A 13,472-nucleotide genomic window follows, 5' to 3' on the forward strand; every position below is an offset into this window, starting at 1 on the left:
GATTAATCCAATAACAAAGTCTTCTTACCAGTCGTCGTAGTCATTCACAATAATCAGTTCTTCTGGATATGCAAACAGTAGCATACAGATATCATACAGAGCAAGAACAGCAAAGAGCAGCAAAGAGAAAACAAACCATGTTTCTAGCTCCCTGTGGTTGGCTACAGAGCTAACCAATCAGGACACAGTATGATGCAATACAGCAGTCTTAAAGCTATATTGAGGGTTTATATATTGCCAACCCAACCAATTAGGTAATAGTCATTTCCTAACACCATTCACTTTCCAAACGTCTGAATTTTGATCACATGACCATAGGGATGCTACAACAGCTGTAAGGGTGAAAAAAGGTCATAAGTCACCTTTTTTTAGCGATGTTGTAACTCTGAACGGTCACTAAATGAACGGTTGTAAGTCGAGGACTACCTGCATCCCCTTGAAAAAAAACACAGTTCGCCAGAATGGATGGGATCAGAAGTGGCAGCCACACGTCTCAATCATGACAAGATTACGGGTTGGATTGGATGACCTTAGTGGTCTCAGTTCTGAGAGTTGGGGAGGAATTAGAAGCTTCTTGGATGAGAAGCGAAAACATTTTTAAGAAAAAGCAAGGAAGTCCACTTGCTTCTGATTGCCTTAGCGCTTCTGGTTGCCTTAGATTAATTTAATGGCCCTGAAAAATATCTATCTGTTTATTGAGGGAAATTGATGAATAAGCCCTCTGTGGCTTCATCCATTCTTCTCTTCAAGAAGGAATGACGCACAAAGGCACAACAGACAACAACGAAAAGATTAGAATGAGCCAGCACACACACACACACAAAAACCCCAAGATAATTTAAAGGAATTATTTTTAAGCATCCTCCTTCTCTTTCGAGAGCTCCGTTGGGCCAAAATTGATTGACAGCGTCAGTCAAGTTTGCAAGGAAGCCTAAATATCAAAAGAAGGAAAGAAGACATCCCCTCATTCATAGCAAAGCACACCTACGCCGAGGTAGACTCAATATCACCACACTATAAAAAAGATGTGGAGACTCTAGAAAAAGTGCAGAGAAGAGCAACAAAGAGGATTAGGGGACTGGAGGCTAAAACATACGAAGAACGGTTGCTGGAACTGGGTATGTCTAGTTTAATGAAAAGAAGGACTAGGGGAGACATGATAGCAGTCTTCCAGGGGCTGCCAGAAAGAAGAGGGAGTCAAGCTATTCTCCAAAGCATCTGAAGGCAGGACAAGAAGCAAAGGATGGAAACGAATCAAGGAGAGAAGCAACCTAGAACTAAGGAGAAATTTTCTGACAGTGAGAATAATCAACCCATGGAACAGAAGTTGCCTTCGGAAGTTGTAGAAGCTTCATCACTTGAAATTTTCAAGAAAACATTGGACTGCCATCTGTCTGAAGTGGTGTAGGGTCTCCTGCCTAAGCAGGGGGTTGGACTAGAAGACCTCCAAGGTCCCTTCCAACTCTGTTATTCTATTCTATTCTATATAGTCCTCGATTTATGAATACAATTGCTCCCTTTTTATTTAATTCGGGGCTTGAGCCCAAAACGTCCGTTGCAAAGCACGATAGTTCTTACATGAATTTTGATTCATTTTACGAGCTTTCTAGCCACAGTTGTTAAGTGAATCCACTGCCGTTGTTAAGTTAGTCACACGGTTGTTAAGTGAGTCTGGCTTTCCTAGATTGACTTTGCATGTCAGGAGGTCGCCAAAGGGGATTCCACCACGACCCCGGGACACTGCAAACCGTCATAAATGTGAGCCAGAAGCCAAGCGTCCGAATTTTGATCACACGGCCATGGGGATGCGGCAATGGTCGTAAGTGTGAAAAACGGTTCTAAGTCCTTTTTTCCAGTGTCGTCGTAACTTTGAACGGTTACGAAACAGTCGAGGACTACCTATGCAAGCTTTGAGCAGTGTGTACAGGTAGTCCTCAACTTACGACCGCAATTGAGCCCCAAATTTCTGTTATTCCTTGAAACGTTTGAGTTTTGCCCCATTTTACGACTTTTCTTGCCACAATTGTTAAGGGAACCACTGCAGCTGACAAGTTCGTAACCCGGTTTTTAAGACCTGACCTTGACTTTATTTATTTATTTATTTATTTATTATTTGAACTTGTATGCCGCCCTATCTCCAAAAGGACTCAGGGCAACTCACAACAATAAAAACAAGCAAAATCAATGTTAAAAATACCCAATAAGATTATAAAAAGACCATTAAAATCCCCTTTAAAACCCCTTCAGTCCAAACCAGCCAGGCGAAATAACCATGTTTTAAGGTGAGAAGGTACCCCATAGGAACCGTCATAAATAAGAGTCAGTTGCTAAGCATCTGAATTTTGATCACATGATCAGGGGGACGCTGCATCGTCATAATTGTGAAACAAAGTCCCTTTTTTCACTGCCGTTGTAACTTTGAACGGTCACTAAACGAATGGCTGTAAGTCAAGGACTAAGCTTTGGGAACTGTGTACATATTTATTACAGAGAAATGCCATTCGCTTCATAAAGTTATCTCTTTCTAGAAATTTGGGATTTCCCCTCCCCTTTCCTCTTCTCATCTTCCTTATATTTATTATATTATTTATTTATTTATTTATTTATTTATTTATTTTATTAGATTTATATCCCACCCTTCTCCCCGAAGGGACTCAGGGCAGTGAACAGCCGAAAATTAAAATAACACGCAATATAAAAGTTAAGATAATTAAAAATAAATTAAATAAACGCCCTCCCAATTTAAAATCCCTAGCTATACAATTAAAAAACCCATAAAAACCTATTCAGGCTTATTATATACTATACTATATTATAATACTATATTATAGGGAATTTTTGACATCCTTTTGTCAAAAAATTCACCACTGCATTTAACCCAGGGCTCTGCAACCTTGGCAACTTTACTTGTTGGACTTCAACTCCCACAATAGCCGTATTTATTTTTCTTGCTAAAACGATTTCCCTCCCACCCACCCCAAAAAAAAAAAAACCCACAAGAAGGATTATATAACTTCGCTTTCAAGTTTGAATGGCCCCCATGTTCACGTTCCCATCCCATTCTTTGGTCTTTAAGGGATGCATTTAAACCAGAGGTGAAATCCAGCAGGTTCTGGCGAACCGGTAGCGGAAATTTTGAGTAGTTTGGAGAACTGGCAAATTTATTTTATTTTATTTATTTTATTTATTAAATTTATATACCGCCCTATTCCTGAGGGACTCAGGGCGGTGAACAGCGAACGATAAAAATACATGTAATACAAACGTTAAAAAAACCAATTAAAATATACTAAACACTCTGGTCCTAGATAATTCAAGACATCCCAGTTTAAAATCAAAATCAAAATCAAAATCAAAATCAAAATCAAAATACCACCTCTGGCTGGTCCCAGAGTGGGGTGGGAATGGAGATTTTGCAACATCCTTCCCCCAGGAGTAGGGAGGGAATGGGGATTTTGCAGTATCCTTCCCCTGCCATGCCCACCAAGCCACACCACGCCCACCAAGCCATGCCCACAGAACTGGTAGTAAAAAAAAAATGGATTTTACCACTGCATTTAACCCAGGGCTCTGCCACTTTGGTAACTTTACGACTTGTTGGACTTCAAGTCTACAAGTTGTAAAGTTGCCAAGGTTGCAGAGCCGTGATTAATTTTAACCCAAGGAGGTTTAATCTGGTTACAGAATTCGCGATATGCTTTGAGTTCATAGGGAAAAAAAAAATGACTCCACTACCAGAAGTGGGTAAGCCACATAACATTCTGACCCACTGAATATGGATGTATATATGTATATATATAAAACAAAAAGCCTACAGCACCCGGTATTCCCAGGCGGTCTCCCATCCAAGTACTAACCAGGCCTGACCCTGCTTAGCTTCCGAGATCAGACGGGATCGGGCGCTTTCAGGGTAGTATGGCCGTAGACAATGAATGAGGTCTTTGCTGCGGCTTTTAAGCTGCTTCTCCATACCCTGCTCAGCAATTAGCAGGACTACAAAACGGGGCCCATCATCCCCTGCCCCCAGGCTCTCCATGCATGCCTCTTGCTGCTGCTGTATTTCTGCACTGCCGTGCAAAGCCAGGTGGGCCATTCTAAGCAAGCGGATGCCAAAGGATTTCAACCCACCCGATCTCACAGTGGGAAAAAAGTACCCTTGCATTTTCCTGCATGGGCTGCCATTTGCAGGAAAAGTGGAAAGACAGGCCGGAAGGGGAAGCAAGGAGGCAAAAGGTTTTTTTTTAATTTTAAATAAAATATTAAATATTTTTTTTAAAAAAACCAGGAAGCAGGTCTTTTTTAAAAAATTAAATAAATTTTAAAAAAGCCTACAGCACCCGGTATTCCCAGGCGGTCTCCCATCCAAGTACTAACCAGGCCTGACCCTGCTTAGCTTCCGAGATCAGACGGGATCGGGCGTGTTCAGGGTAGTATGGCCGTAGACATTGAATAAAGTCTTTGCTGCGGCTTTTAAGCTTGCGCTGTGCACCCAATGTGCGGTCCATCATCAGTCTGGCTTAGAGAGGGACGGCAGCCTAGACTAGCCCATCTTCCCCTGCCATCAGAACCCACCACTCCTTCCCTTGCTGCTTCCCTAGCCAATGTTTTCTTCAACTCACTGGGCTACTGCAGGTAGTCCTCGAGTCACGACCGCAACCCAGTCCAAAAGTTTACATCGCTCAGTGAAAAACATTGGTTGAGTCGGATCCGTTTTACGACTTTTCTTGTCACCGTTGTTAAGCGAATCATTGCCTTTGTTAAGGGAGTGACACGGTTGTGAAGTGAATCCGGCTTCCCCGTCAACTTTCCTTGTCGCAAAAGGGGCTCATGTGAGCCCAGGACGCCATCATAAAACCGTCATAAAGAGGAGTCAGTTGGGCAAGCATCTGAATTTTGAACACGGGATTGCGGGGAGATGTTGCAAGTGGGCGTCAATGTGTGAAATGGTCGTAAATTCCTTTTCTCAATGCCTGTTGTAACTTGGAACGGTCACTAAACGAGCTGTTATAAGTTGAGGACTACCTGTGTCCAGGATCATATGCTGCCGAGCAGAGCCATTCTCAGCCATCCAGGTCATGGTTGTCCCAAAGGTGTTTTTTTTCAAGAGGCAACTGGACTTTCTGGTTTTTTCCTTGAAGACATTTCGCTTCTCACCTAAAGAAGCTTCTTCAGCTCTGACCGGATGGTGGGGAATGGAAGGATTTATAATCCTTGCAGACAGCCGGTCATTTGCAAGGAGTATAAATCTGCAAGGAGTATAAATCTGCAAGGAATATACATTTTTCCATTTCCCTCCATTCAGTCAGAGCTGAAGAAGCTTCTTGGGGGAGAAGCGAAATGTCTTCAAGGAAAAACAAGCAAAGTCCAGTTGCCTCTTGAAAAGAAAAGAAAAAAAAGAAAAAGCACCTTTGAGACGAATTCTGAATCTGATGCAGCAGGCTTGGAGAAGGAGATGCAGCACTGCATTTCCTGCACAGGCTGCAACTGGCTGAAAAAGTCTAGAAGCGGCTGGCTGGACCAAGGAGGAGGGAGGAACAAGGGTGCAAATGCCCAGCTGCTGAATTTGATCCAGCAGTCTTAAAATGGGAAACGCAGCTCTGCAAGGAGCTGCAATTTGCAGCAAAAGTTTAGGATAATCTGGATAAGTGGGGGGGGGGAGGAGAAAGGGTGCAAAAAAACCCCCCAAAAAGCCTACAGCACCCGGTATTCCCAGGCGGTCTCCCATCCAAGTACTAACCAGGCCTGACCCTGCTTAGCTTCCGAGATCAGACGGGATCGGGCGCTTTCAGGGTAGTATGGCCGTAGACAATGAATGAGGTCTTTGCTGCGGCTTTTAAGCTGCTTCTCCATACCCTGCTCAGCAATTAGAAGGACTACCAAACGGGACCCATCATCCCCTGCCCCCAGGCCCTCCATGCCTCTTGCTGCTGCTGTATTTCTGCCCTGCCCTGCAAAGCCAAGAGGACCATTCTAAGCAAGCGGATGCATAAGGATTTCAACCCATTATATCTCACAGTGGGAAAAAAGTACCCTTGCATTTTCCTGCATGGGCTGCCATTTGCAGGAAAAGTGGAAAGACAGGCTGGACGGGGAAGCAAGGAGGCAAAAGTTTTTTTAAAATTTTAAATAAAATATTAAACATTTTTTTTAAAAAGCCAGGAGGCAAGTTTTTTTTTTTTTTTAAATTAAATAACCAAAAAGCCTACAGCACCCGGTATTCCCAGGCGGTCTCCCATCCAAGTACTAACCAGGCCTGACCCTGCTTAGCTTCCGAGATCAGACGGGATCGGGCGCATTCAAGGTAGTATGGCCGTAGACGAGAACCGGTTTCCTTGCTTTTGCTTTTAAGCTGCTTCTAGACTTAAACTCATTTGCAACAACATTAATTGGCATTTGCTGGATCTACAGCTTTAACAGAGGAATCTGCCCCCAAATGTTCCATGAAAACGATTTTTTTTTAAAAAAAAAAAATCTCTTCTGACTAGGCTTTCATCTCACCCTTCTTACATTTTGCAGCAAAAGGAACTTTTCTCTTTTTTCCTGCATTGACACCTTTGGCTAAAAGCCAAACAGGTGGAGGTAATGAAAGGACAGAGCGAAAATATGGCTACGTCCTCGAGTTCTGACCATAATGGAGCCCAACATTTCTGTTGCTGAACGAGACAGCGGTTTGAGGGAGTTGAGCCCCGTTTTACGACCTTTCTTGGCACCGTTGTTAAGCGAATCACCGCAGTTATTAATTTACTAACACAGTCGTTAAATGAAACTGCTTGTCAGAAGGTCGCAAGAGGGGATCACGTGACCCTGGGACACTGCAACCGTCATAAATATGAACCAGTTGCCAAGCATCCAAATTTTGATCATGTGACTGTGGGAACGCGGTAATGGTCGTAAGTGTGAGAAATAATCACAAGTCACTTTTTCCGGTGCTGTTCTAATTTCAAACGGTCACTAAAAGGATGGTGATAAGTCAACCAATGCCTGGTTGTTAAGTGAATCACTTCAGTTGTTCATTTAATGACAGGGTTGTGAAGTGAATCTGGCTTCCCCATTGACTGTGCTTGTCAGGAGGTCGCAAAAGGGGACCCCCGGGATGCTGCAACTGTCATAAACACGAGTCAGTGAATTAATTAGATTTACTGTTCAATTAGAAGTGATTAAGATATGGTTGAAGCGGTACAAATATTAAGGTGACCAACTTTTTTACAATGAGAAGGAGGACACAAATGAGTAAATTGACATTTGAAATGAGAGAACAAGAAGATAAACAATATTATGGGATTTATTTTACCAACGGTTAGATAAAAAGTTATGGAAATGAAATACGGTGGAGATTTTTCCAATGCAAGAAATGTAGAACTGTATAAAATACGATATAAAGATGTATTGTTATTGAAATGATTTAGGAGAATGAAGGGTATAATACAAATTAACTTAAATCTTAAGACTATTTTGTATGAAATAAGGGAAGAAACAGCCATAGCTAAACATACGATTAATGAGGATAATAATATATGGATATATATGAATAGAGGGAAAACGCACTGTTTGTATTTACATTGAAGATGGTTTTTTATTTGTTTTTTATATATTTACTTAAAAAATAAAATCTTTGCCCCCCCCCCCAAAAAAGGAGGACACAATTAAATTGAAGAAAAAAAATCGTAAATAAAAGAAATATTCACTGAGAAAGAAGTGAGTTTAATGGGTGCGTGTGTGCCGTGTCGTGTTTCGGTAAGAAGTAAACAAAGCCACTTGTGCACGGCGCACTCTCTCAAAACAATTCTCCTGTGCGGAGCGCGTGCATCTCATAATCGCGTCTCGCCACACTGTACCGAGTCTTGACGAATTGTCATGTCAAATACAAATACGTCACATCACACTCAACGGATCGGATCGGCATCGATCGAATACAGAGACTTACAGATTAGTCTTCAAATATCGAAAAGGAGGACATTTAAGAGAGTGGAGAAAAGAACTTACAAAAGAAGGAATGTCCCCCCTAAAGGAGTGTAGGAAGTTAGCACCCACCCCTTTCCTAGAGGAATGAAATATTTTGGGAAATATTAAAAAGGCAGAATATTATGTTTCCCTGGATGAGAAATGGAGAAGCATGTTTTAAAGACGAAGCAGCTCCCATCTTCCTGCCCCCACCCTTTGTCAAGGGGCCAGAGGCAGAAACTCAATCTTTGTCAATGGACCATCATCTGCAACACAATAGAACCCATCTAGCAACAGAAACTAACACAATAGGACCCATCTAGCGACAGAAACTCACCACACGGCACCTGGGAAGATTACATTAGCCAACAAGGCTAGCTGAGACCCCCACCCCCTGGGAGTCTGACAACCAATCTTTCTGGGCCCCAGGAAGCTCAAAGCCAGAGAGGGCATAAAACCCGGGGACTCGCTGCATCTCAGCCCTTTTCTGTTCAGGAACTCAAACCATGTGATCCTGTCCAACATTAAACCATCTTTCCAAGCAATCTCCATGTTTCCAGTGTCTTTTTCCCCACTTGGAGCTGAACCCAGAAGGATATTTCTTCCTACAGGACGACGATTGGTCACCTTACAAATATATATATTTGAAAAAGTCACTGAAATTGGATTTAAGATTTAAGATGTACTGTGCAAAGTAACTTGGTTTATTGTTTAATAAGAAGAGATCACATATATATTTGAAAAAGCAATGGAAAGGAAATGAATGACTGTAGTGTTATATATTCAAGTGACCTTTAGTAAGATATTGGACTGTAATATTTGGAAAAGTTCACAAAGAAGAATATTTGTGATTAGAATAAGGGAGTCCAGGGAAATATGGGGAATTACATTATGTTGTGAGATTTTAAATTTAAGGGCTTTAATTTGGAGAAAGAAAAGAGAAAAATTGAATTTGATTAAGATTAGAGATTAGGGTGAAGGGTAATCTTGGTTAATAAAGATTATTATGGCAAACAGTGTAATATATAAATTGTGTTGGAAATGACTAAAAATTGTACAGATATGTGACTCAGCCAATACTCTGTTCAGAAAAAAATGTTTGTTTGTGTCTTTGTGTAAAAAATAAAAAAAAAACATTTACAAAAAAAATAAAATAAATATGAGTCAGTGGACAGGCGTCTGAATTTTGATTGTGTGGTCATAAGTCCCTTTTTTCAGTGTAACTTTGAACAGTCACTAAATGAACTGTCCTGTAAGGCGAGGACTACCTGGGCTTCTCCTTCACCTTGCTTTCTCTTTCCCATTCCCTACTATCTTTATTTCATTTGTATTTTATACTATGGTTTAATATCTATGGCGATTCTCAGTCATCCAGGTCATGGTTGTCCCAAAGGTGCTTTTTCAGGAGGCAACTGAACTTTCTTGGTTTTTTCTCTTGAAGACATTTCGCTTCTCATCCAAGAAGCTTCTTCAGCTTCTCACAGGATAGTGGGGAATGGAAGGGTTTATATTCCTTGCAGACAGCTGGTCATTTGCATCCTTTTAGAGAGTTGTTGAGGCCACTTGGAGGTTTATCTATGTCCTCAGGGTCACCTGAGTAGTGCATATGGATGTGGAGCCTTAAATTAAGCAGAAAAGCATCCATTTGCACTATTCAGGTGACCCTGAGAACACAGATAAACCTCCAACTGCCCTCAAGGACCCTCTAAAAAGAATGCAAATGACCAGCTGTCTGCAAGGAGTATAAATCAGGGGTGAAATCCAGCAGGTTCTGGAGAACCGGTAGCGGAAATTTTGAGTAGTTCGGAGAACAAGCAAATACCACTTCTGGCTGGCCCCAGAGTGGGGTGGGAATGGAGATTTTGGAATATCCTTCCCCAGGAGTGGGGAGGTAATGGGGATTTTGCAGTATCCTTCCCCTGGAGTGGGGTGGGAATGGAGATTTTGCAGGATCCTTCCCCCAGAAGTGGGGAGGAAATGGGGATTTTGCAGTATCCTTCCCCCAGGAGTGGGGAGGGAATGGAGATTTTGCAGTATCCTTCCCCTGCCACACCCACCAAGCCACGCCCACAGAACCGGTAGTAAAAAAAAAATTGATTTCACCACTGGTATAAATCCTTCCATTCCCCACCATGCAGTCAGAGCTGAAGACGCTTCTTGGATGAGAAGCGAAAGGTCTTCAAAAGAAAACCCCAAGAAAGTCCAGTTGTCTCTTGGGAAAAAAAAGCACCGTGGCCTGGGATGACCGAGAATTTCCATAAACACTGGGATTAATTTATCTATTTTAGAAAAAATTACGGTGGCTCAAAGGAGTCTATTCATGGTCGTGAATGCCTTCATTCCCACAAATTGAATGGAGCCACTGCTTAAGGCCCCGCTGGCTTGAAATGAGTTTGGCTACCCATTTCATTGTTCCCTCCCAGCTTTTGGACAGTATAGACCAGAGGTCTTCAAACTTGGCAGCTTTAAGACTTGTGGACTTCAACTCCCAGAATTCTCCAGCCAGCATAGCTGGCTGGAGAATTCTGGGAGTTGAAGTCCACAAGTCTTAAAGCTGCCAAGTTTGAAGACCTCTGGCATAGGGTGTGCCCTCAAGAAGTCAGGTGGTGCAGGAGAACATGCCTGGGTCCACACAAGAAGAAACGTGTGAGATTCTGGGAGTAGTAGTAGAGGTGGGATCCCTCCAGGCTTATGCACCACCTTGGATCTGTCTCGGCTGCCTAAGGCGATCCAGAAACCCTTGAGATCAATCAAAGGCGGCATCCTCCTAGCTGGGAATTGCAACGTTACGCCTTCCCCCTGCAACTGTGCCGAAAGGCCTGATTTCAGCCCGGTTTGGCAGCTCTCCCAAACGCCAGTCAAACCCCGGGTTGAATTAGGGAGAGGCTGCTTCTGAACTGCAGGCAGGGTGCCCTTCCTTCCCGTAGCACCTCTGGTCGGATGCTGGGAATCCAGGCGTGAGCCAGCAAAGAGGATTTGGGAAATTTACATCCACGTATTTGCGTCGTAAAAGACGAGCGGAGTCTCGGAGAGCTAAATATGGTTCCTCTCACTAGGATAGCCTGGGAAGGTTGGTTCTCATTACCATTCCCACCAAATGACGCAATTTATAAAATCATACTGCCTTACTGCTTCTCTGCCTCAGCAACTTTTAAGACGGGGGGAATTCAACTCCCAGAATTCATCCAGAGTTCTACCAACTTGGGCCACTTCTGGCTTTCTTAAGAAAACATTTGTAGAAGAAATGGCTGGAAGGGACAACGCATGAGACCTTGGGTTGAATGCTTCTCCAGGGGAAGACTAATTCTGTGGTCCGAACAACCCAGAGAAACCCCAGTCCCACAGTAAAATTCCCCGTCATGCAATGCAATTTCTCCAGATTCTGATTTTAATCCATTTTACGCATTTGGGTGAGTCAGGTGGCAATAAAAATTGGTTAAATAAATTTAAAGAGCCAGTGGTTAAGAAGCAGGATATAAGAGTTCCAGTTCTGCTTTAGACATGAAAGCCGGCTGGGTGACTTTGGGCCAATCACGAGACGACTATGAGTTCTAGTCCCGCCTTAAGCATGAAAGGTGGCTGGATGACTTTGGGCCAATCAAGAGACGATATGAGTTCTAGTCCTGCCTTAAGCATGAAAGGCGGCTGGGTGACTTTGGGCCAATCACCAGGAGACTGTGAGTTCTAGTCGTGCCTTAGCCATGAAAGTCGGTGGGGTGACTTTGGGCCAATCACCAGGAGACTATGAGTTCTAGTCCCACCGTAGGCATGAAAGGCGGTTGGGTGACTTTAGGCCAATCATGAGAAGACTATGAGATCTAGTCCCGCCTTAGGCATGGAAGGCGGCTGGGTGACTTTGGGCCAATCACCAGGAGATTGTGAGTTCTAGTCCTGCCTTAGGCAAGAAAGTCGGCTGGGTGACTTTGGGTCAATCATGAGATGACTATGGGTTCTAGTCCCGCCTTAAGCATGAAAGGCGGCTGGGTAATTTGGGCCAATCACCAGGAGACTGGGAGTTCTAGTCCTGCCTTAGGCATGAAAGGCGGCTGGATGACTTTGGGCCAATCACCAGGAGACTGTGAGTTCTAGTCCTGCCTTAGGCATGAAAGTCAGTGGGGTGACTTTGGGCCAATCTCGAGACGACTATGAGTTCTAGTCCCGCCTTAAGCATGAAAGGCGGCTGGGTGACTTTGGGCCAATCACCAGGAGACTGAGAACTCACAATGTTTCAGAGATTGTGGGTGCTCCAACACTAGAAGTCTTTAAGAAGAGATTGGACAACCAAATGACTGAAAAGGTATAGGTAGCCCTCGACGTACAACAGTTCATTTAGTGACCATTCACAGTTAGAATGGCACTGAAAAATGTGGCTTATGACCATTTTTCACAGTTACGACTTGCAGCATTCCCCATAATCACCTGATCAAAATGCAGAGGCTTGGCAACTGGTTCTTATTTATGACGGCTGCTGTGACCCAAGGTCATGTGATCGCCTTTTGCGACCTGCTGACAAGCAAAGTCAACGGGGAAGCCAGATTCACTTAACAACCGGGTTACTCACTTATCAGCTTGTAGTGATTCACTTAGCAACTGTGGCAATCAATTTTGTAAAATGGGGCAAAACTCACTTAACAAATGTCTTACTTACTTACACAGACTCCAGAGGATAATTAGAACTGCAGAAAAAACAATTACTACCAACCTGCCTTCCATTGAGGACCTGTATACCGCACGGGTCAAAAAGAGGGCTGTGAAAATATTTACAGACCCCTCACATCCTGGACATAAACTGTTTCAACTCCTACCCCTCAGAACGACGCTATAGAGCACTGCACACCAGAACAACAGGACACAAGGACAGTTTTTTCCCGAACGCCATCACTCATTTGTTTAGCAAACAAATAATTCCCTCAACAGCGTCAAACTATTTACTAAGTCTGCATTACTATTACTATTAATCTTCTCATCATTCCTATCACCCATCTCCTCCCACTTACGACTGCATGACTGTAACTTGTTGCTGTATTGTTACGATTAATATTGATTGTTTCCTAGTATGATTCAATTGCTTATTTGTTTTCTATGACTATCATTAAGTGTTGTACCTTATGATTCTTGATGAATGTATTTTTTCTTTTATGTACACTGAGAGCGTATGCACCAAAAACAAATTCCTTGTGTGCCCAGTCACACTTGGCCAATAAAAATTCTATTCTATTCTATTTCCCGAACGCCATCACTCTGCTAAACAAATAATTTCCTCAACAGCGTCAAACTATTTACTAAGTCTGCACTACTATTAATCTTCTCATCGTTCCTATCACCCATCTCCTCCCACTCATGACTGTATGACTGTAACTTGTTGCTGTATTGTTACGATTAATATTGATTGTTTCCTAGTATGATTCAATTGCTTATTTGTTTCCTATGACTATCATTAAGTGTTGTACCTTATGATTCTTGATGAACGTATTTTTTCTTTTATGTACACTGAGAGCGTATGCACCAAGACAAATTCCTTGTGTGTCCAA

The 13,472-nt window shown here is 42.8% G+C and overlaps 1 protein-coding gene and 4 non-coding genes across 6 annotated transcripts in view; all 5 read right to left on the minus strand.

Annotated features, from left to right (window-relative positions):
* CLCN2 (chloride voltage-gated channel 2) overlaps positions 1–13,472 on the minus strand; it is a 143,039-nt gene that overhangs the window by 59,029 nt on the left and 70,538 nt on the right. The window lies entirely within an intron of this gene.
* LOC148113030 (5S ribosomal RNA) lies at positions 3,809–3,927 on the minus strand. Its single transcript, XR_015728699.1, has one exon. It is a non-coding gene; the product is annotated as a 5S ribosomal RNA (ribosomal RNA).
* Positions 4,326–4,444, minus strand: LOC148113031 (5S ribosomal RNA). Its single transcript, XR_015728704.1, has one exon. It is a non-coding gene; the product is annotated as a 5S ribosomal RNA (ribosomal RNA).
* On the minus strand, positions 5,689–5,807 carry LOC148113032 (5S ribosomal RNA). The gene has a single exon (XR_015728700.1). It is a non-coding gene; the product is annotated as a 5S ribosomal RNA (ribosomal RNA).
* On the minus strand, positions 6,200–6,318 carry LOC148113033 (5S ribosomal RNA). Its single transcript, XR_015728705.1, has one exon. It is a non-coding gene; the product is annotated as a 5S ribosomal RNA (ribosomal RNA).

Source organism: Pantherophis guttatus, chromosome 6 (genome assembly GCF_059756535.1).
Source record: "Pantherophis guttatus breed Tessera chromosome 6, ASM5975653v1, whole genome shotgun sequence".
Classification (NCBI taxonomy): Eukaryota; Metazoa; Chordata; class Lepidosauria; order Squamata; family Colubridae; genus Pantherophis; species Pantherophis guttatus.